General features: G+C 28.6%; 1 protein-coding gene across 1 annotated transcript in view; it reads right to left on the reverse strand.

The window, feature by feature from the left end:
• Positions 1–19,050, reverse strand: part of LOC119687167 (protein timeless) — a 52,538-nt gene extending 33,488 nt beyond the window's left edge. The window contains exon 1 of the mRNA XM_038101383.1: positions 18,442–19,050. The gene's annotated coding sequence lies outside the window, so the exon portion shown is untranslated. The remainder of the gene's footprint in view (positions 1–18,441) is intronic.
• Between the last annotated feature and the right edge of the window lie 2,936 nt (positions 19,051–21,986).

The raw sequence follows: 21,986 nt of genomic DNA on the forward strand, positions 1-21,986 counted from the left end.
ATTGTGTAATAAATTCAATAGAGAGATTTCGAAAAGAATTGAACTACAACAACAAAATTTTATTTATTTTCAATGAATTGAATTTTTTGCTGCTCATTTGAGTATTGCCAAATACCCATCAGCAGTGGTCTTCGAATTATAATATTTAATTATTAATTATATTTAATCAGTAATTAATTTTTTTAGACTGCAAGTACCAAGGGTTGAACTTGTACCCCGCCAAATTTGAAGCTCAGAGTCAGTGTTCGTTATCCAATTGATCCATTGCCGTACTTGATTTGTAGGTTCTAACTTGAAGTTTTGTTAATTTGCTGTGAAAGTTCATTAACAATTTCACTTGCTGTGTTATATTATAACGCATAATTGAATTAATTAATTATATTTATATTTTTAATTGTAATTATTTTAATAGATTTATAACGCATAATTGAATTAATTAATTATATTTATATTTTTAATTGTAATTAATTAATTAGAATAATAAAAAAATAAATAATTCTGTGGTATATTCATATTATTTAATTCAACGGACATATCCTACGCATTCACATGATACAAGGTAAGCGATTAATTATTGCTTTTAAAAATACTTTTACAAATAATACCATTCTGCTAAAATTAAATTTTAATTAAAATTTATTGACAAATTCAAATTAAATATGAAAAATTATTATATTTAATAATTTTTTTTTTAATTTGATTTGACTGAAATTTAGTGAAATTTAATATTTTTAATTACTTTAAAAATATTATTTCAAAATTTCTATTTTTAAATAAAATTTAATATTAAACCCAAATTAGAAATAAGACCCATTTCTGTGATTTAATTATGGAAATTTTATTTAACTTAATTTTAATATGTAGTAAAAATACTATTAAAAATAATGGTATAGGCAAAATTAGAGTCTTTTAATAAAATTTCATAATGAATCAAAATCAAACCTATAATATTAAAGATACTCAGTTTTAAAAAACATTTTTTTATTAATTACTAATCAACTTTTTTCACTTTACTAAATTAATATTAGTACATAAATATAAACAATTTTGATTGTTTATGTCTGTAGTAAAAAAATTAATTAATTATCTATATAGTGCAAGAGATTTTAAGTCCCTATAATATATGTACAAAGCCTGCAAAACGATTGTTTACAAATTGGTCGAAAGTGCAAATTCTCAAAACCCCATGGATTCGTTGATCACAACAATAAAATTTTTAAGTTTATCCTCAAAAATCCTAGTCATTTTTATTTCAGAAACAAAGTTCATAATTTAGTAAAATTAAAGACAAAATTAAAGGTCTTTTAGCTGACATTTTATAATATTACTATTTTAAGTGCTAATGGGGAAATATCAAAAAATCATGAACTAAATATTAACTTGTTAGATGAGGATCAGTGCTATACATTTACGGATATAATGTAAAATATACCAAACATCGCTTGATTGATGGAAAATAATTTGACGTCTATTCAAATAAATTCCTGCATTTACGTATTAACTTATGTTTTATTATTTGTTAAAAGAAGAATATATTAATTAACAGAAAATAATCAGAAAAAACCTATGCCAGGACAAAGGATATTATCTATACTATAATAAATATTCAATTTCACTTAAGGTTTGAATAACATCTAATGATTTTAATAACATCAGTGAGAGTACTAGTGAACATTTAAATTAAATATCATTCAATTGGAACATTAAATTTATATTTTAATCTTTCTAAGTTCCACATAATCCCTATATTATTACAGATTTAGTATCAGATGATTAAAAGTCAAGAAAATAAAGCACGATCGACTCAGAAACTAATATATGGTGTTAGTGAATATTGCATATGTTATAAAATTATATATTTTTATAATATATAATGCAATATTTATAATATTGGATAATTAAAAATTAAGTTTAAACGTGAACAGTAAATAAAATTTTGAGGTCACATGTATGTAAGACTCCAACTTCTTTTTGCATAACAGATGAAATTTGTTTACAAACAAAATCTCTGCCGACAATAGCAACATTTTAGTTTTATATTTTTCAGCTTATATTGGGATAGAAGTTTCTGTTCTGTTCTTCCCCTCAACAATCTGTCAGACTACACGTAAGACACATCCACGTGTATTTGTAGCGTGTACCTTTACGAGTACTACAATCCAAAAACGCGCATGCCTTAATACACAAGGTTTGTGATGTCCGGATGAGTAAACCTTATGCTTGAATAATTTATTACTACCACTTCAATTTTAAAACACATATAAGAGAAAGCTTTCTAAATGGATATTATATAAAAATATTAGTTTAACACGAAACACAACGTTTGAAGAACCCTAGCATTTAAGCATTGATTAAGCAAAACATTGCTAATAACGAAATCAAACTATTAGGCTTAGATACTATTACTCTTCTTAAAGTTTCAAAGAGCTTTTAAAAGAAATATTTTCTTTTCTTCTATACAACTTCAAGTTGCTTTCTTCTAGAATGTTTAGTGATTAATGGCACATAAGTACTTGAGAACTGTTTACGAGTCGTGAGTATTATAACAAATATAGTTGTACTAGAAGCGGTGGTCTATCAGCTAAGTTTAATTAGAAATGACATTACAGTAATTTACAGTACAATATTTAACCATTTAACCAGGGACTAATCTATGTATGCCTAATCTATGTAGTTTAAGCACATGCATTCCCTGGTGCTTTAAAATCCAAACCTATAATATTGTGCATTGCTTACTTCGCACTGCTTACTTGGTAAAAAAAAGTTTTTGTTAAGATCTTTAGTTCTCTATGACTTAGCGACGACTACCGCTACCGAATGCACCACAAGCTACACGAGTTTTATCACGACATTGAGGTAATTTAACGCATTAACATCCAACGGCTTCGCTTGGGTCGTCATGTCGTGAGAATGGATGAAGATGCTCAAGCAAAAATAGTATTTAAAACAGTAGTTGGAGGAAGAAGGTGTACAGGTAGACCGTGTCTCCGGTGGAATGATTTAGTTGAGGATGGACTAACCGGGTGTATAAGTGGACTTCCATTAAAATTATTTTGTATATAAAACAACAAATTTCTACAAGCACCAATAATAGTTAATGAACCGCTAAACCATTTGTATCCTCATCATCTTCAGTGCCAGGACAAAGGATAATCATAAAGAAATTAATATGAAAAATCTTATATGAATTTTTGATAATAAACTATTTTTTTTATATGTATATTATAGTATCATTTATTTATATAATATTCACGTTAAGTATTTGACAACGCATAAAATTTACGCAACAAAAAATTACACACTCCTTTGATAAAGCACTGCCAACGTGACAATAGACCCAAATCTGTTATCCAAGAATGCTTTAGCAGCGTAAAATATACGACAATACAATTAAATGGAATGCGTAGGAAAGAGATAATCAAATTTTTACTCCCGATTGTGATGATATAATTCACGATCCAAACAAATCAACATAAAATTTGGTTTAAGATTTATGTGTCCATATGCACCGAAACTTGATTACAATTAATATTGGACAAATTCTCGGTTTGATGAAATAATCCTACATCATTGCAAATAAGTATTGCAGACGCTTAAGTTCCAAAAACAAAATATATATTTTGACATAGTATCTTAAATATTTTATGCGGATACTACCCTGGTTTGATTGTTAAAACAACTAATGGCTTTATAGTGCATCTCTGTTGTGAAAAATTTTATAATCGTAACAAAAAATGTGGAATAAATTATTATTTTAAAAAACGTTCCAAACTTAAAGTCAAACTTCAGAAATATCTAGAAATATCTAGTTTTTGTATAATCAGTCAACCAATGCAAAAATCACAACGTCATCAATCACACTAAAAAATAATAAAAATGATCCCAGTACTAACCGGCATACTTCTACGTATGGACTATATAATTCTGATAGTATAATAGTGGAAAATAATAATAAAACTCTTTTATATAGATTTTTAACAGCTTGCGACCCTCCAACCTAGAGGCGTCATAGGAAATATTACTAAGTATTTGAGTTCCACAAGATATGATTCTACTTTTAAAACTCATCTATAATAATGTAACACGTTTTGTTCTCCATACGAAAAAAAGAGCTAAGTCTTTTCAATAAATGAAAGAGTTTGACAGAGCTGTACCACCACTTTACTAGCAATAGGAATAGGAATAAACAGGATATACAGCTCCCAATGGATTGGAGCACTGCGACCATGGTTAATCTTTTGTGCTGCAACAGACCCTAATCGAACAGAAGACATTCTGCCTTCCGTATGAGCGCCAGAATATCAGCCGTTCTCTACGCAGTGACCTCCTCCTGGCCTAGATGAAGTCTGGACAGTCACAAAGCATGTGACTGAAAGTCTCGTCTGCTTCTAAGCAGAGTCGATAATCTATCTCTTCGAACAGACCCATTTTATTAAGTTGATAATGCAGTCCATGGTGACCCGTTAAATATCCCACCAGCAAACTCAACTCTGTATTATCATATCATATTAATATCATATCATAATATCATAATCATATCTACAATTCCAACAAATATGCATCGAATCGTTATTGTGTTATCGGCTGTGAATCGGCTGTTGTGCACAGTGCAACTTAATGTAATCTACACTTACTGTAAAATGTTAACAGTTCTGTTAAAACATATGCAACTAACACCATTCAGAAACCAGTGGCAAGGGCATGTGACGAACAGTATCGCAATTCCTACTAAACGAAAATATTGGATACGTAATTGTTGGCGATTGGCTTGGCGGTGGTAATGAGTGTGCAAACAGAAAATCGAAGCGGTATTTATGCACTACACGTCATGTGCACAGACTTACAGATGCATGTACTGCGTATTATTAGCTACTGCAAACGGTGGCAATATCGGACAAAAGTCGCAGAAGGTTGGGAAGCAGTACAAACTACGGCATAATAGATATTTTTAGAATTCAGTGCGAAGGTGTAAAACTGTTGGCAAATTAATAAATTTGATTCTGTGGTTCTAATTTTTATGCCACTAAAAATAGAATAACTGTTAACACAAAGGATTGCAGAGAAGTTATAGTAGTGAAAATGCGTGTCCTCGACATGCTTGCTGTTGGGTAAATATATATAATCTTTCATTGAGAAGCCAATATAATGCACGTTACATTTTTATATAAAACAAAAGTGATTTATTATGACTTCTCCCGACACATTTTTATATAAAATAAATATTATTTGTTTTGAATAGATTTCAACCTTTGGAACTACGTGTTTCACTCATTAGACGAATATAACATATGTATTAAGGCACAATATACATAAGACAGGGAATAAATAACTAAATAATTAACACCACTTTAACATCGTAAACTTTACAATATCTGTATAAAATTTTACTTTCCGATATGGTATAAAAATACAAAAAAGTTGGTCTGAGACATAAAATGTGCTAGTCTCTCTTATCGTAGTCTCTATAAGCCCTACGCGCCCTAAGAGTAATCTAAACTCACTGTACGTAAGTTACTTAGTTGCTATCGTTAAAATTAGTAAGAGAAAAGTGTCTTCGACCTCTTATTTATTCTGAAGAACTAGAATGTGTGCAATCAATGGAATATCTCACAAACATTATAACAAATAAAAGTGGACTAAAGATGTTATTTTTAAAATCAAAGAGTTAAGGATGTTTTTATAGAACTTAAATCGAAATAAAATATTTACATCTATACGAAAGTTCGTTTTATCCACACTATATAATAGGAGTTCTAATTTACGAAAATAAAATATAAAAAAGTAACAGCTGGCCAAACAGGGTATTATAAATAATCAGTCGAACACCTGAAAAATCTGGATATATTGTTGACATCATGCAAACATTAGTTGAATTATTTATGTGTTAAACAATTTAATCTGTATGCAAGTTGGCCCAGTTTTACTAAAACAAATCCAATACTCTTATTAAAATGCTCCATAAAAACATCAGTCTTATGGTAGGTATGCCGACAGGATCTGGGAATCATGCAAGAAGATTGAATCTCCCATTTAATCATTCCTGTTACAGTTGTGGAGAGAGAGAGAAATAAAAGTGATGTTTGGTATGCGCGGCGCCAATTAATTATTTTAGGGGTTTCCTTTTTTAAAGAAACTTGGCCAGCTCCAGAACCTTGCCCTAAATTGCATTTTAGACTTTGCTGAAGGTTCAAGGTACTTTTTAAATTTCTAAGTTTTTTATATGGTATACAATAAGGTAATAGGTCTTAGTGGATTCGTAGAATATACCGTATAACTAACACTGCAATGCTGAAATGCAGAAATTACCACGAAGAAACGAAAATAGAGTTCATCAATTGCTTTCTATACATTTGCATCGGGTGTTCTTTTAGAATTCCATAAATATATTTTTACATGATTGATGATCGGTATCATTATATTGAAAAAAATACTAATTAAAAAACAACATCCTGTAAAATTATTTAAACACACATTCAACAAAATTGTTCTAATCATAATGTAAATGCATTTGTATTCAAAATAGCAGCTTAGAAATTAAAATAATTTTGAGTTGTAGTGTGAACACCACAATTACCCTATGAATATTATTAAGAATATCATTTCGCCAGAATACAACACTATATATTACTTAATATTGTATTAAATTTCACTGTGCGATATGATTATAAATTTCAACATAATATCATTTCAACAGAGTATATTGTTTAATATTGTATTAATTTTACTATATGATTTTACTTTACTATACTTCAACGTAATGCTTCTCTCATTTACTAAACCTAATTAATAATTCATATAAATTTCATCAGCCATTTATGTACCTAACAGAAAATTTCTTTCATATAAATTTCCAATATATTCACAACAATTATCTATGTGGGATTTTTTTTTATTTAAATCACTATTTTCCTACATATAGATTAATTATTCAGTCATTATTTCCATAATCGTATGTTTGAGCACCTGCAACAGCCATGTGCTATATAGTAACTATTAATTTATTGATCCAAATTTTAATAGTTTTTATTTATATTATTAATAGAAACTATAAACTATTTAATTATTAATTGATATAGTTATAATAAATAATATATGTTATATTCTACAAACTCAATTCTGATTGCCTATCACAACCCTATGCAATAAATGAACTAAAATGAATGAACTAAATTAACTAACGAACTAATGAACTAAAATTGAATTAGTCGCAGCTTTTACTAAAATTTTTCGGCTACTCTTTCTATCAATAATAATAAATGAGAAGTAATAAATACTTTATATCATCGATGTTATGAAAGTGACTTTTATTTGATATGAAATTAACTTTTATATGATTTTGCTTAATTACAGATTAATATTAAACACTGTGTGAATTATTTCCGCTGTTTAGAGTATTTTGAAATTATGGATTATTATTAGAATTGAGTTGTAATTAAACTAAATATTCTTATTTTAAAGTTTCTCTATTTTTATGTGAATTATGAACTAAAATGAATGAACTAAATTAACTAACGAACTAATGAACTGAAATTGAATTAGTCGCAGCTTTAACTAAAATTTTTCAGTTACTCTTTCTATTAATATTAATAAATGAGAAGTAATAAATACTTTATATCATCGATGATATGAAATTAACTTTCATTTGATATGAAATTAACTTTTATATGATTTTGCTTAATTACAGATTAATATTAATCACGTTTGAGTGTGAATTATTTCCGCTGTTGCGAGTATTTTGAAATTATGAATTATTTTTAGAATTGAATTATAATTAAACTAAATATTCTTATTTCAAAGTTTCTCTATTTTTATGTAAATTAGCATTTCGAAAATTGAATGAAGTTTATTTCATTCTAATAAGCTTACTACTACTTTTCATTCAAAATCAAACGAGTTGGGTTTTCAAACAGTTTCGATTTCTCCACATCATATTTTCAATGACTTTTGACAATTCTATTGAGTGTTCTTGGTGTAAACAGTGCAGTTAGTGTTAACAATATTATTTTTGTTCCTAATGCAATTGCTGAAATGTATTTGAAAGTAAGATAAGTTATTTGAGCTGCATAATATGCATAGATAAGCAGTTTTTCCACTTCAATTGCATAAGGTACAGTAAACGGTTTCTCTATCTCAAAGTCTGTACTCATTGCAACTGTCACCGGAAATTGAATTTAGGTTAAAAATAAAGCCATAAATATATCTAGTTAAGAATATAAATTTATTTTACTCCTTTGCCCCTTTATATGATTTTAATTTCATTGCCATTATGCAATCCCTTAACAAACTCAGTGAAATTCTATTCGCCTTAGTTAAGCAATTAAGACTTTTAATATTTTTTGCATAACTCAAAATGCAATATTCTCAATATACAGTCGAAATTCCGATATCTGAACTTGTTGCTATGCCATTATCTAATTTCTTACATAAAAGGTCTTTGGCGCTAATATATATTATTAAAAAGAAAACAGTAATATTTTGTGCTCTAAGCACTTTTAAGTGCTTTTTTTAAATGAATTTAAAAACTTACATAAAAGTCCATACACGTAACTTGAAAAACTTAAAAACTTATATTGAATAGATAAAATTAAATTAAAGTGAATCACGTCACACATGTATTATATTTCCATAATAGGGACTTTATATTATACAATGAAATACAAGTTGAAGGCTTATGCAATTATAACTGACTTTTAGATTACATTCTCTTATAGGTGGTTAATTTGAATTGAGTTCCATTTTAAACCCATGTAAATATATACTAGTCTGGAGTGTTAAACTTAATGATAGAGTTTAGTAACAGCTTGTGTTAGCCTAGTTTTGTAACATTAGCTGTTTGATAAAGATACATTTATATAGAATCATAAGATTACTATATCGTTTTATATAGAATCATAAGATTACTATATCGTTTTAATAAAAAGAGCAGTGCCTTCAATGCCTTGCACTGATGATATCGGATAGGGGCTTTGAGAAAGAAAATTTGGTGAAAATATACCACCAATATATACAATACAATACACAATATAATATACAATATATTACATAATAATAATAATATAAAATAATATTTATATATATACATTATAAAAAGGTTTTTCGAACAGTAGACAACTACAACAACAAAAATTCATTTTATATTATTCTAAATAATTGAATTTTTGGCTGTCCATACAGCTGTTTCGAGTATTGCCAAATACCCATCATCAGTGGTCTTGGAAACAATTCTTGTATTTAATTATTCGTAAATAATTATTTTTGAGACTGCAAGTACCAGGAATAGAACTAGTGTCCTGTCAAATTTAAAGCTCAGAGTCAGCGCACCTTAACCAACTGACCCAAAACCGTACTTGACTTTTATGTTCGCACATTTTTCTGGATATACAATGTAAATCAAATTTATATCAAGTACCTACTAGAAAGTGAAATCCCGATATAAATATCGAAATCTTCTCAGACAACCAAGCTGTTACCAAATCTCTGGTCGTCAACAAGCTACTCTCTGGCTCACATGAGTACATGAATTTAGGGACTTTCGGATATAGAACATTTTGGACAACTGTAGAACAGACAAATTTGCCAAGGTCATCCTGAAACAAGAAAAGTACCAGTCAGTTGCTTCAACTAAGGCGTAACCTGTTCAGCAATATGTTATCGGTACTGTTGAATCAATACGTACTGCGAACACATGTTGTAAGACTAAGTCTACCCCAAAATAACTTTTGTCGTGGTTGTGACTTTACTGATGAGAAGAAAACTTACTCCACCTATCTTACTACAGTGCCTATCTTTGCAGCTCCTTTTCTTACCGATTTGACAGAGCTATCATCCTGCAATTCAGGACTGAACTAGGTTTATAGACTCGTCAGATTGGATCATTTGCACTTGAATGAAGAAGTCGTTATTTTCGACATTGTACGTACGCTGATCTCTTGTCTGCTCTCATGTCACAACGCTAATCCATGGTAACACAATGAGCCATTATTTTTGCCCAAATGCGCTTTAAGCACAAAGTCGTCACATTAAGTTATCAGGTTAGGTTAGGCTAAAGTTTAGGACAATTATATCAGTTATTCTTCTTCTTGAATTCTTAATATTTTATTTGCAAAACTATCATAAGCTTGGCAGCAACTTAAACTGAGTAGATAGATATAGATAGATAGTAGATATTAAACTGAGTAGATAGTAGATATAGACATAGATATTCAAATTTTAAATTAATTTAAAATTAATTTATTTTTATTAAAAAGTCTTAAATAACACTTTTACTCAATATGGAGTATTATTGTTGTTCTATAGATGCAATTATTCAACAAAATAATTATTTTTAAAATTACTTTGATCAAATTTATATGCATGTACTTCCCCAATTAGAAAGGTGACAAATAATTTTGAAAACCATATAGAATTCTAATTTACTTAAAATAAGAAATTCTCATTTATACATTGAAATGCAAATTTTATTTTTTATTTATTCAAAAGATTAAAAACTATTTCTACATGAAATTATTACATAATAACATTAGCAAAATATACATACATATGTTTGCAAAAAAATTAAAAAAAAAATAATCATAAATTATTTATTTATTTAATTTCCATAATTTGTAAGAATTTTCTAAGAATAATAGACACTTTGGTGTTAATTGTGGCTTATCTAATAGATAAAATGTCAACAATAAAATGAACGAGTCGTTAAATGTATCTAAGGCAGCTTAAATAGATATTCTATAGCGGCTCATATTTATAAAAGTCTTATTGACAACTAAAAAGTAAAACAATTATGTAAATGTATAATTAGTTATATTTATAACTATAAATAATAAAAATAAAGTGATTTAAAATTTAATTTAAATATTTAAAAATGTAAAACTGATAAGAAACGAAAACTAATCTATAAAAATTGAAAGTACTTAAAAATATCAGCATTTTTTTTTGTTTTTTATTACAGAAATTTAAGAACAGAATTTATATAAGAAAAATTAAATTAAATTAAATTAAAAATGCAAAATTAAGCAAAAATTTAAATTCATAAATTTATTTTAAGTAATCGAAATGTAATGCCTTATTTTACTCAAGAGAAAGGTGCTTAAAATGAAATTTATTAATTAGTAATCAATTTTAAATAATTCATAAAAAAACTTTGTTAATATTAAGCAAGTCTAATTTTTTGTAACAAACCGGTGATTTTGTAAATCAATCTATATGTTTTATATCTTTAATTTAAAACTAATAAAAATTGTATCTAATAAAAATTGTATCATATTCTAACGATTTTCTTTATATGTTTTGAAATTATATTTTTAATTTAAAACTAATAAAAATTGTATCTAATAAAAATTTTAATAAAAAACTAGTTTAAAGCAAATCATATTCTAATGATTTTCTTACATTTGTAATAATAAATAATATTATTAATATTTATAATAAATCAATTTATATATTTTGAAAATATATTTTTAATTTAAAACTAATAAAAATTGTATCTAATAAAAATTTTAATAAAAAACTATGGTAGTTTAAAGCAAATCATGTTCTAACGATTTTCTTACATTTATAAAAGTAAATAATATTATTAATATTAACAATAAATCAATCTATATGTTTCGAAGATATATCCTTAATATAAAACTAAAAAAAATTGTATCTAATAAAAATTTCATATTCTAACGATTTTCTTACATTTATAAAAATAAATAATAATATTAATATTTAAAAAAAATCAATCTATATATTTCGAAGATATATCCTTAATATAAAACTAAAAAAAATTGTATCTTATAAAAATTTCATATTCTAACGATTTTCTTACATTTATAAAAATAAATAATATTATTAATATTTAAAAAAAAATCAATCTATATGTTTAAAAAATATATCTTTAATTGAAAACTAAGAAAAATTGTATCTAATAAAAGTTTTAACAAAAAATTAGTTTAAAACAAATCATGTACTAACAATTTTCTCACATTTTCTTATTAAAGTATTACAAGTGTTGAGAACTCTATTGAGAAAGGCTAACAAGACTTTCACAATCCAAAATGCTTTTAAGGGCTTACAACCTAAGACGCTTCAAAGATTGCATAGCACAATCAAAAAATAATCTAAGAATTATTATGGAATTATTGACCGGTCACTGTAGATTGAATAAGACTCAGACTGTAGATACTGTAGAGAAAATAGATAAACTGCATACCATGTGCTAAGGAAGTGCCCGGCACTAATATACACCCGGAATTAACACCAAGTAGGGTATTTCATGGATCATTGGGATTCAAGAGTACAAAAGATAGATTGTATACTGTATTTAAATAAAAAAATCGGACTTGGGCACAATAGATTCTTCTTTCTCAATAATAGTAATAATAAGAATTACAAGTATTTAAATAGTAAAGTATTTAAATAGTACATTGGCATATTTTTACATAGAGGATTAACGTAGGTAAGTGACCACAAATGATTTCTTCATACGGCACAAGTTAATTAACTGCTAAGCCCTCATAAGCCCACACGCTCTTCACACTACAAACTTAACATTTCTTATGGAAAAAGTCTAATGATATTTATCACATTGTACGACGAAATTCTTCAATAGATTCAAGAGTATATTTCTAATATGGTCTTCACACTACAAACTTAAGAGTTCTTAAGGTTTCAAAGAGTATATAGCTCATCTAAGTCCAATTGTATGACGAAAACAGAAATTTATAATTACAAAAAATAATGGTATGTATTTTTCCGCTGCAACCACAAAAAAGGTGTCCCCTCTCTAAGTTCCCTCTCTTTATCAGCATGTTTCAATCAAATTTTTAATTGCCACAGTTTTGAAACAAAAAAATTCAGTCTTTATCTAAATTTAAGACTCCTTCCGTAAGGATTCTAAAGTTTGTAGTATGAAAAGCATATAACGTGAAGACATAAGTAAAATATACAGACTGCTGGATTCAAAATCCGAGCTCAATCTCCATATAACAAAACTTATACGTATCTATTACTGTACTAGTCTAGACATGTAGGAGACAAGTTTTAGAGCAGTGCTATAAGTTTTAATATCAAAAAACCGCATCGATTTAAATTTAAGACAAATTACGCAAAATCATTCAGTTATGACTAATAATTGTATCAATAGAGATGTAGATGTTTCTCATATAGAAGTTATGATTAGAAATTATAGTTTTAAATATATATTGATATTCAGATGTCTGAGTTGGTGAATCAGCACCTTTACTCTATTTTATCTGTGGACAGTTATAAGTCACACTAAGAATAACTGAATGCGGGGCTTTATAATATGATGGATCTGATGTCTTTGTATCTGTCTGTGTTCATCAAATTTCTTTTTAGGATGCTGAGAGTTGGATTATTGTGACTGTCAATTATATTGAACAGTTTCAGAGCACGATCTTTAATGTATTTTTCGACTGAATCGACTCTCAGATCTCTGTGGATATACGCTCCTCTTACGTACTATGGGGCGTTAACCAGTTTTCTCAAAAGATAAAGAAATCATAAAAGTACACTACTTAAACTTGTGATGTACAAGGAGTTTTGATATTATACATATCATATAGATATTCCAGATACATCTATTAATTTAAATACCTGTATATAATTTTTAACCTGCAAGTTTTTGAAAATGCCTCACTATTTTATGTCTATTTCTATATAAAATGGACTTTTTATCAAACACGAAAATACTTATATGGTACAATCTAAATGAATTGTTAATTAAATGACAACGACAAAATTTTTACACACTACAGTTATGTTCTGAACAATTTATGTAAAACAAATGAATCTTTTTAATTATTCCGTTACGTGCAGTTCAAGGCAGTATAAGTAATCATTAACTTTAGCTATTAAATATTAGACAGGTGCTCAGGTAATTAATAATTGTACTACATCTCAGGCGCGCAGCTGGTTACTCAAATCAATCAGATTATTGTATAATGCAATATATATTGTATAATTAAAATTTCACTCTCTTCAAGTATCTTATATTGTAACCAACCTAAACTGCATGCTCAAGTTAGCCTCCGACAGCTTTCAGACGGATTCTATGGAATGCACACTTAAATGAATCACGTCTTTAAAGACTAACTAAACATGTTATCAAAAACTTTATTTAACTCAACAAAACACATCCGTGCACTGCAGTGTCACGAATGTATTTATAGAATTTAGAAATGTCTATCATATTAAGAAATATTCAGTAGTGATTGATCTATTCGTTGTTACGCTTCACGCCCCCTTCAGACTTTACCACATTGTCGAATATTATCAATAATTTCTGAGTATGCTTCACTAATTAGAGCGTGGTGAATAATCAATGTCTTATCAAAATGGTTTTTGCAATACTCTTCCAGTTTCTTATTATATATTATCTTATTATACCTTTCCTATTATTTCTTAATAAAAATTTTCATTACAGTTGTTGAAAATCCAAAAATTGAGCGTTTGTATCTTAATGTAATTAAAAAAATCTAGTTATAAATAGACTAAGCTTTTATTGAATTTATTTCAATTATATATTATAGAAAATTAATACAGATATAACTCTTACCTTCTAAATTTACAAAAACCAAGTCCCAAACATCTTATACTAAACCCTCCTATTTTTCTGTAAAATATTTGAAATGACTTTGCCATCCATTGTTAGAGTTACAAAATGCTTGTATCATAAATTATGTTAAATGTTAAAGAAATTCTAGGGCAATATTTTAAGAATTTAAAATAAAATTTAATGACAGCCCTTTAAAATTTTTTTGACTACAAACATAACATAATGTAGTAAAACTTCACAAGCTTGGCCCGATTGCCTTAGGGTTAACCTCGTATAAATACTGATTAATGTGTACTGAAAATAAACTTACCGTTTTGGCGACAGTTACTTCTCCAAAAATAGCTGCCTCCAAAGTTTAAAGGGGACTAAGATAAATTATACAATACTAACTAAGGTCACTTTCACTCTAAGTCGAGAAACTTGATCATGTGTTAGAGTAAACGGGTAGTATACACCACAAAGCAATCAAATGGAATATCCAAACATAATCCTTAATAAAAAATTGATATAAAAAATTTTTATATATCCAAAACGTGAGGCACTTAATACTTTAATATGTTTATGACCAAAAAATCGGAACTTACAAATATTAATAGACAGTAACTTGTGAGGCGGTATATTAATCATTGAAATCTTGCGAAGATGTCAATTAAAAATATTAATATTAATTATATTTTGTCATGAACCACTATATTCGCCGTGACTATAAAATCAAGTACTCATACTTTTCATCGCATATACTGAGGCTTTTAAATCATCCTAACCTCTTTATTGGAACTGACATCTCACCTACACACCTGCACATCGCTTAAGATAAGTCCGCATATCTTTCCGCTAATATTATATGATCAATTACAAAAATTCTGTGATGGATGGCATTGCAATAAGCATGGATGGTATTGCTTAAGTATTACTTATTTCTAATTAATTCTAATAAAATACCAATAAAAGTGAAAATAATAAAAGAGAACAATGTATCTTATATTTGTAATATTTCTCTATCAAATATATAACGAAGGTGGAAAATTGTGTTGTGGAAATTTCCAAAAATATGTGTAATTAATGCTTTTACGTCAATCCGAGTGTTATATAAAGTAAGACACCGACACCTACTTCGGTGACGACTGCAAAGTCGAAGTACATCCGCAAAGCAGAGAACAACGAAAATTACCAGACAGGATACGTTAGCTAACACATGCAACCAAAATATGTTTTGTGGGTTAAGTGTGAGAAGTGACGTACGTAAAAGATTTCAAATACTGTTAACAAGACATAGTACATCGAAATAAATGGATGCCCAAAGCGGTTATTAAATATTAAGTAAACAGTTTTTTAAGATTATTCACATTTACTACTTAACACCTCGGAAAAAAATTTTTGCAATTAAGTTTAAACCTTAAATACATGCTGGAACCAATTAGCACCAAATCGTTTTTTAAATTGAAAATTTTATAACCAGATGCAATACGGTTATTTTCTGAATAGTGTCTTATTAATGATTATACAACAGAGATATGTATTAATATCTATTTAATTACGTGATAAAGCGAAAAATGACGCAATATCGCAATATTGACAGACAACCAAGTGCCTAATAAGGCACTAAACTCACATCAGGCAACTTCAAAACTGGTGCACGAAAGCCTTGAAAAGCAAAACCTGCTCGGCGAATGAAATCAGGTGTTGATTCTCTGGGTATCGGAACATACTGGCGTACGCGGAAACGAATACGCAGCCAAACTTGCCAAGAAAGGAGCAGCCACACCGATGATGGGCCAGAACTTTTTGTGGACAGTACTCTCCTATCTCTCATAAAAGTGAACGAGAACCAAAACAAAATGAATTATTGGGATAATCTGTCAGGATAAAGATAATCACAATCACTTATTGGTACCTATAATAATAGGAGGTACCAGGATTGTATAGACTAGTTTCTTTAGAAAGAAAAACTAAGAATCATCACAGGAATCCTAACAGGGCACTGTAAATTAAAATACCACCTTACAGGACTGTGTATATATACGGATGCAAACTGCAGATTCTGTGAAGAAAATGATATGTCAGCCACGCATGTGCTGTTAGACTGCGCAACGGTTATGCACATACAGAATAGGTTCCTGGGAATGGCAGTATTTTTCCTGTAGTGCTATTTACTTTATTCGGAAGTAATGAATCATCTGTCTTTAAGTCCTGATTAAAGTGTGGATTTAAGAAGAGAACTTATTAATTCTTCTGAGAACTTATTAAAAACTGGGCTTAACATACGTCCTCACAAGTTCAATTAATCAAATATGAATTTGTTTGAGCTTAAAAAGATATACGCAATATACAAAAGATGTTCTTAACTACATATTCTGTACTCTCCATATATGCGTAGAATAGCACCGCTGTGATGTTTCTTTGTGTCACTCTGTTTCAACAAATTAACTAGTTTGATAGGACACACACATCGTCAGTTCTCGCCAGACTTGATGGCGCATGAACCACAACACTTTAGACATTATACCAAGTCTCAAGTCTCGAAGATCATCATAAAGGGAACATTTACAAACGAGACAAATCTAGTTCTTTGAGTAATTACCACAAACGTAATGACAGTTATAATAGGATATAATAATAGGAAATTATATATATATATAATATATAATAAATATATATAATATATTATATATAATAAAGGCTTCTCTAAATCTATTATTTTCGATCCATTTGAATATTGAATCTTGATCGAATATTGTTTCCTCATTCGATGTAAAATGCTTATCTAGATAATACTTTCATTTATTCATAGTACCAGGCAAACTTCAAGCACGTGCTTTAAAATGTCATTGAAGTTCGACCCCTTAAATCTGCAAGTTCATTTAGTCAAACAAGCTCTAACTAATATTTATTGTCGGATAGTATATTTCACGTGCAACAAAACTAAAGTAGTTGCAACGTGATCAACCATTTATAGTAGAAGTATAGAGGGGTTTAAACCTTACCTCACCTCCCCCAAAAATAATTCGAGTTATTTCACATTACATGTGTAATGAATTGTTTTCAATCAAATGTTATCATATGAACTTGACTAACTTTAATTTCCTCCCTCTTCAATAAGTATATCTTTACTTCGCTAAATCAAAAATGAACTTGCAAAAAATTTTAGTAAGGTTTTACAACACAGGGGGTTAATATTTATTTTACTGATTATGTCACATTACATATAATTGATTGTTTTTAATTAAATGTTATTATATGAACTTTAGATCAACTTTTCGAAACTATTATTCGTTCCCTTTCCCCCTCTATATGACTCTCTATGAACCACTGAATATGATGTTGCAAAAACACCTTGTTAAAATTTTTCAACAAAGGGGGTACATAGATACTTGCCGACTGCTGTGTAAGGCAGGGCTGTCCACACCAAATAAGATCGCAGGCCAATTCAAATGACTCAAAAGACTGAAGGGCCGCAGAAAAAAATAAATATGTTCATAATTTTACCAGAGAAAAATAAAAATACAGCGATATTGTTACATTTAGTTTTATTATTTCTTCATTAATTTATCTTTAACTTTTCTATTAATATTAACATTATTAATATTAGTTGTTGTCATACGAAAAATAACTTATTTTTAATGTTATGACTTATGCGAGTTCTTTGAACTATTTGAAATATATACTAAAATATACTAAAACAAATTATTCGAAACAGTTTAATTCATTTATTTGGGATACCATAGAAATAAAATAATGTGATGTTCTTAAAATATAACAAAGAAAAATTTATTTAATTGTTGTAGATCAGAAACATGTCGCGGGCCATGTGAGGCCCGTGGCCCATGTTTTGGACAGCTCTGATTTAAGGTATAAGCTTTACATTTCTATAATTAACTTACCAATTTCGCGTGTAATTAGTGTAATATAAGTGTTTAACTCTTGTTTATAAGGTGAAGCATTTAATTTCTTTAAAGATTCCGATTTCGATTTTTGGATATCAATTATAACTTTGACTTTGACTATGCTTTAAATGTAATTATCACTCTTTTAGTTTCTGTTTTGCTTCTAATTGATTATCTAAACACTGACTTAATTATGTTTGCAATTTATTCACCTTTAACTCGGTCAGTTTATTGATTGTTAAAAAATTTAAGTGCCACAAGTATTGATTTCGAATGCACGTTCATTTATCGCATATGATCATAACACAAATACGAAAAATTATTTTTTATCCGCTCCGATTGTTGCGAAGGGAGCGGGAGTTTTTCATACACTTTAATTGCCTATCAATTAGGAATTTTTTGCTTATTTGTTTTGCTTTTTATATAATTGCGCTCGCGAATTAGAACTGCAGTACTCGTTTTCGCACAGTGTAAACTTAATTTTTTATTTTTTTCGTTTTTCACCACATGAATGTCGAATGATTGTTTTGCAGTTTCACATGTGTATGTGTATGTGTGTGTGTTTTGTTGTTTTTGTCCAAAACATAATAAAAATAATTATGAATAATTTTTTATAGGTTTTTTCGTTTAATTGATTAATTATTCATTAATCAAATAATTTTTTATTGAATAAAATAAAATAAATTCATTAGTTAATATTTTTGCGTTAATTGCAAGACTTCAACATTACACAAATTTTTTTTTAAATTCAACGAAATAATATTATTAAATAATATCGGTAATCACTTGTTTGCTTCCGATTTTTACATTAATTTTATAACTCAAGCACATCTGCATACGTCGATGGTTTAATTGAGAATACTTGTTGTGTTTTGCATTTCACAGGCCAACTCTGCCGCTAAAGCTCCGGTCACCGTTTGTAAGCTCTTCGTTGTTGTTGTCATGCTATAGAATTCACAGCGAAAACACGTTATGAAAAACGTTCTGTTATAGGTTGTGTAAATTCTTGCCGTTCGGCTCACGTGTAAACGCACGTGCGGAGAGAACTTTTTATTTAAGCAACAACAAAATTTGCGACACGAAGCTGTAGCAAGCGTAACAACAGAATAGATAAGAGCAATTACTAAACAATTTGCGCTAAAGCGCTTAAAGTTAAGTGAGTGTTTTTGTTTATTTTGCTTATTTTGTTTTCTGTTTTCTGTTTTTGTTTTTGTTTTTTCTGTTTTTCTGTTTTCTGTTCAAGTATTCGAGTATTCCAATTTAGAATTGTTATTGTTATTGTACAAAAGTCAAAAGTGGGCAAGTTTGACACTGATGCGCTACTTTTTTGCGCAGCTTGCTTGTTGCACACAAAAGCACCACAGAGCTTATCCCTACAAATGTGAACAGAACTACTGCACATGTAGTGTGTCCACTGTTTTGACAATGCTTAATGATAAGTTGTTTTTTATTTTAGTTTCTCTCTTTTGTTTTTCTATTACACTGACTGTTTGTTGTAATAGTTATTATATGAACAAATGTTGTTATTATTGTTGTTGTCTCCACAATCGTTGTTTTTTTTGTATAAATATTTGATGACGTTTTCGTTGTTTTGTGTCTTCGCAGAGTGCAAAATATTGCATTGCATTCATTATCGTTAAACAAAATGTGCAATTTTTATTTATGCGAGTATGCATATCGCGAAGTTACTCAACCAATATAATTACAGTAATCCCTCGGTATAACGAATGTCAGTTGTAGCGCATCCTCTATATAGCAAACGATCAAATAAATGTTAATAAAAACTATCAAAAATATTCTCTTTAAATAACAAATGTTAAATAATATATATATTTAATATGACAAAAAATATTGAAAATTTATCTGTTATAATTTGGAGAGTCTACTGTACATACCGCTTATAAAAATTATTTATCGTTTCAAATTATTACATGCATAACACTTATAAGAATGCTATTTGGAAAAAATTATCAGAGAAGGTGCGACCAACTCACTTTCAATATAATATATAACAACGATATAAGATCCATTTTTATTTTGTAAAATATCTACGTAACATTGTCCGGTATGAGTCATTGCACTTCTTTACAAAAATGGTGGATGGTCAAAAAACTGCAACCCAAGAGCTAAAATCTAAAATCACATTTTATAACATTTTGGAAAAATAGCATATGCTAGAAAACGTTTTCATGACTTCATTTAAAGAAAATGACAGAATTTTTAATACTTCAATATATATAGAATACGTTATTTTCATAGAAATATAAAGTATAACTAGACTTAAGACTCATTGTCATCATCATCATCATTTCCTTTCTGATCATATATATTATTATAATTATTATATTTTTTTCGAATCGGTACAATGCATAAAGCATAAAAATATATGGCATAACTAAACTTAAACGCTGTCGTCATCATCATCATTATCACCATCATCAGCATCACCATCATTATCATAATCAGTAAACTATTATCTAACTCCATTCCTTTCTGATAATGGATATAAATAAATATTATATTTTTTTCGTGACTAAGGCCAGTGAAATAAGCATCGAAAATATTACAACGAAGATGATCCTTTCCGAACGAAAAAAATATGATCGGAAAAACCGATAATTACGATGAATAGCGAAGCGAATAAATCTAACCGAAACCAGGACGCAGGGTAACGAATAAAGTAACGAATACATAACAAACTTAGGGACTTAGGGATTTAAAATATTTTTAAGTCAATTATTTTCCGCAAACTGTGTTATCTAATTAGGTACGGAGGTAGGTACCATTTTTGCATACCCCTACTACGTTTAAATATGCATATATGTATATTTGTCGGAAAATGACTATTAAAATAGGTGAAAACATATATTTACGTAATTTTATTTCAGAGAAGACTTTCTTTGGTTATAAATTGTACAGTGAAATTTGTCATAACCTGACACTAACCGTCGCAATTTTTTATCCAGTTATGAAAGATGTTCGCTTGTGAGAGGGAGCACAAAAAATTATATATAAATTGCACCCAAATAATATTTTGAATGAAGTTGAAGTTTTAACACCTTATCATAGGATGCTATGGGCTCACTTATTTCTTTATTAGATTCTTCTTCTGAACTTATATCGATAATATCGGTTTTTTCTTTAAATTGAATTTCGATATTGTTGTCTTTAGTGCAGATATTTTTGTGTATTTACAGAAAAACGTCGAAATCATTTGCCAAATCGAGTCCCTCCCTAAATTTAGCATAGATTGCGAATGGAATGTTATCTTCGGGATCAAAATCGGTAAGGCTATCATGCACTTTTGAAAATCCTGCTATACGAAAGCAATTTTCGATTGTTGTTATTTCTACTTTATGCAAGATGCTTTAAGAAAATAAACAGTTTCAAGTACCTTAATAGATTTCGACAGCTCTGAAATTGACCTTGTAGTATCACGTTTACATAACAAGTGTTTTCGAAGTAAGATTCTATTAAAAATGATTCTATTAAATATTTTGGATTATCCCTTGATCAAGGGATTGGCTTGCTGCCGTTGTGCG

Source organism: Teleopsis dalmanni, chromosome X (genome assembly GCF_002237135.1).
Source record: "Teleopsis dalmanni isolate 2A chromosome X, ASM223713v2, whole genome shotgun sequence".
Classification (NCBI taxonomy): Eukaryota; Metazoa; Arthropoda; class Insecta; order Diptera; family Diopsidae; genus Teleopsis; species Teleopsis dalmanni.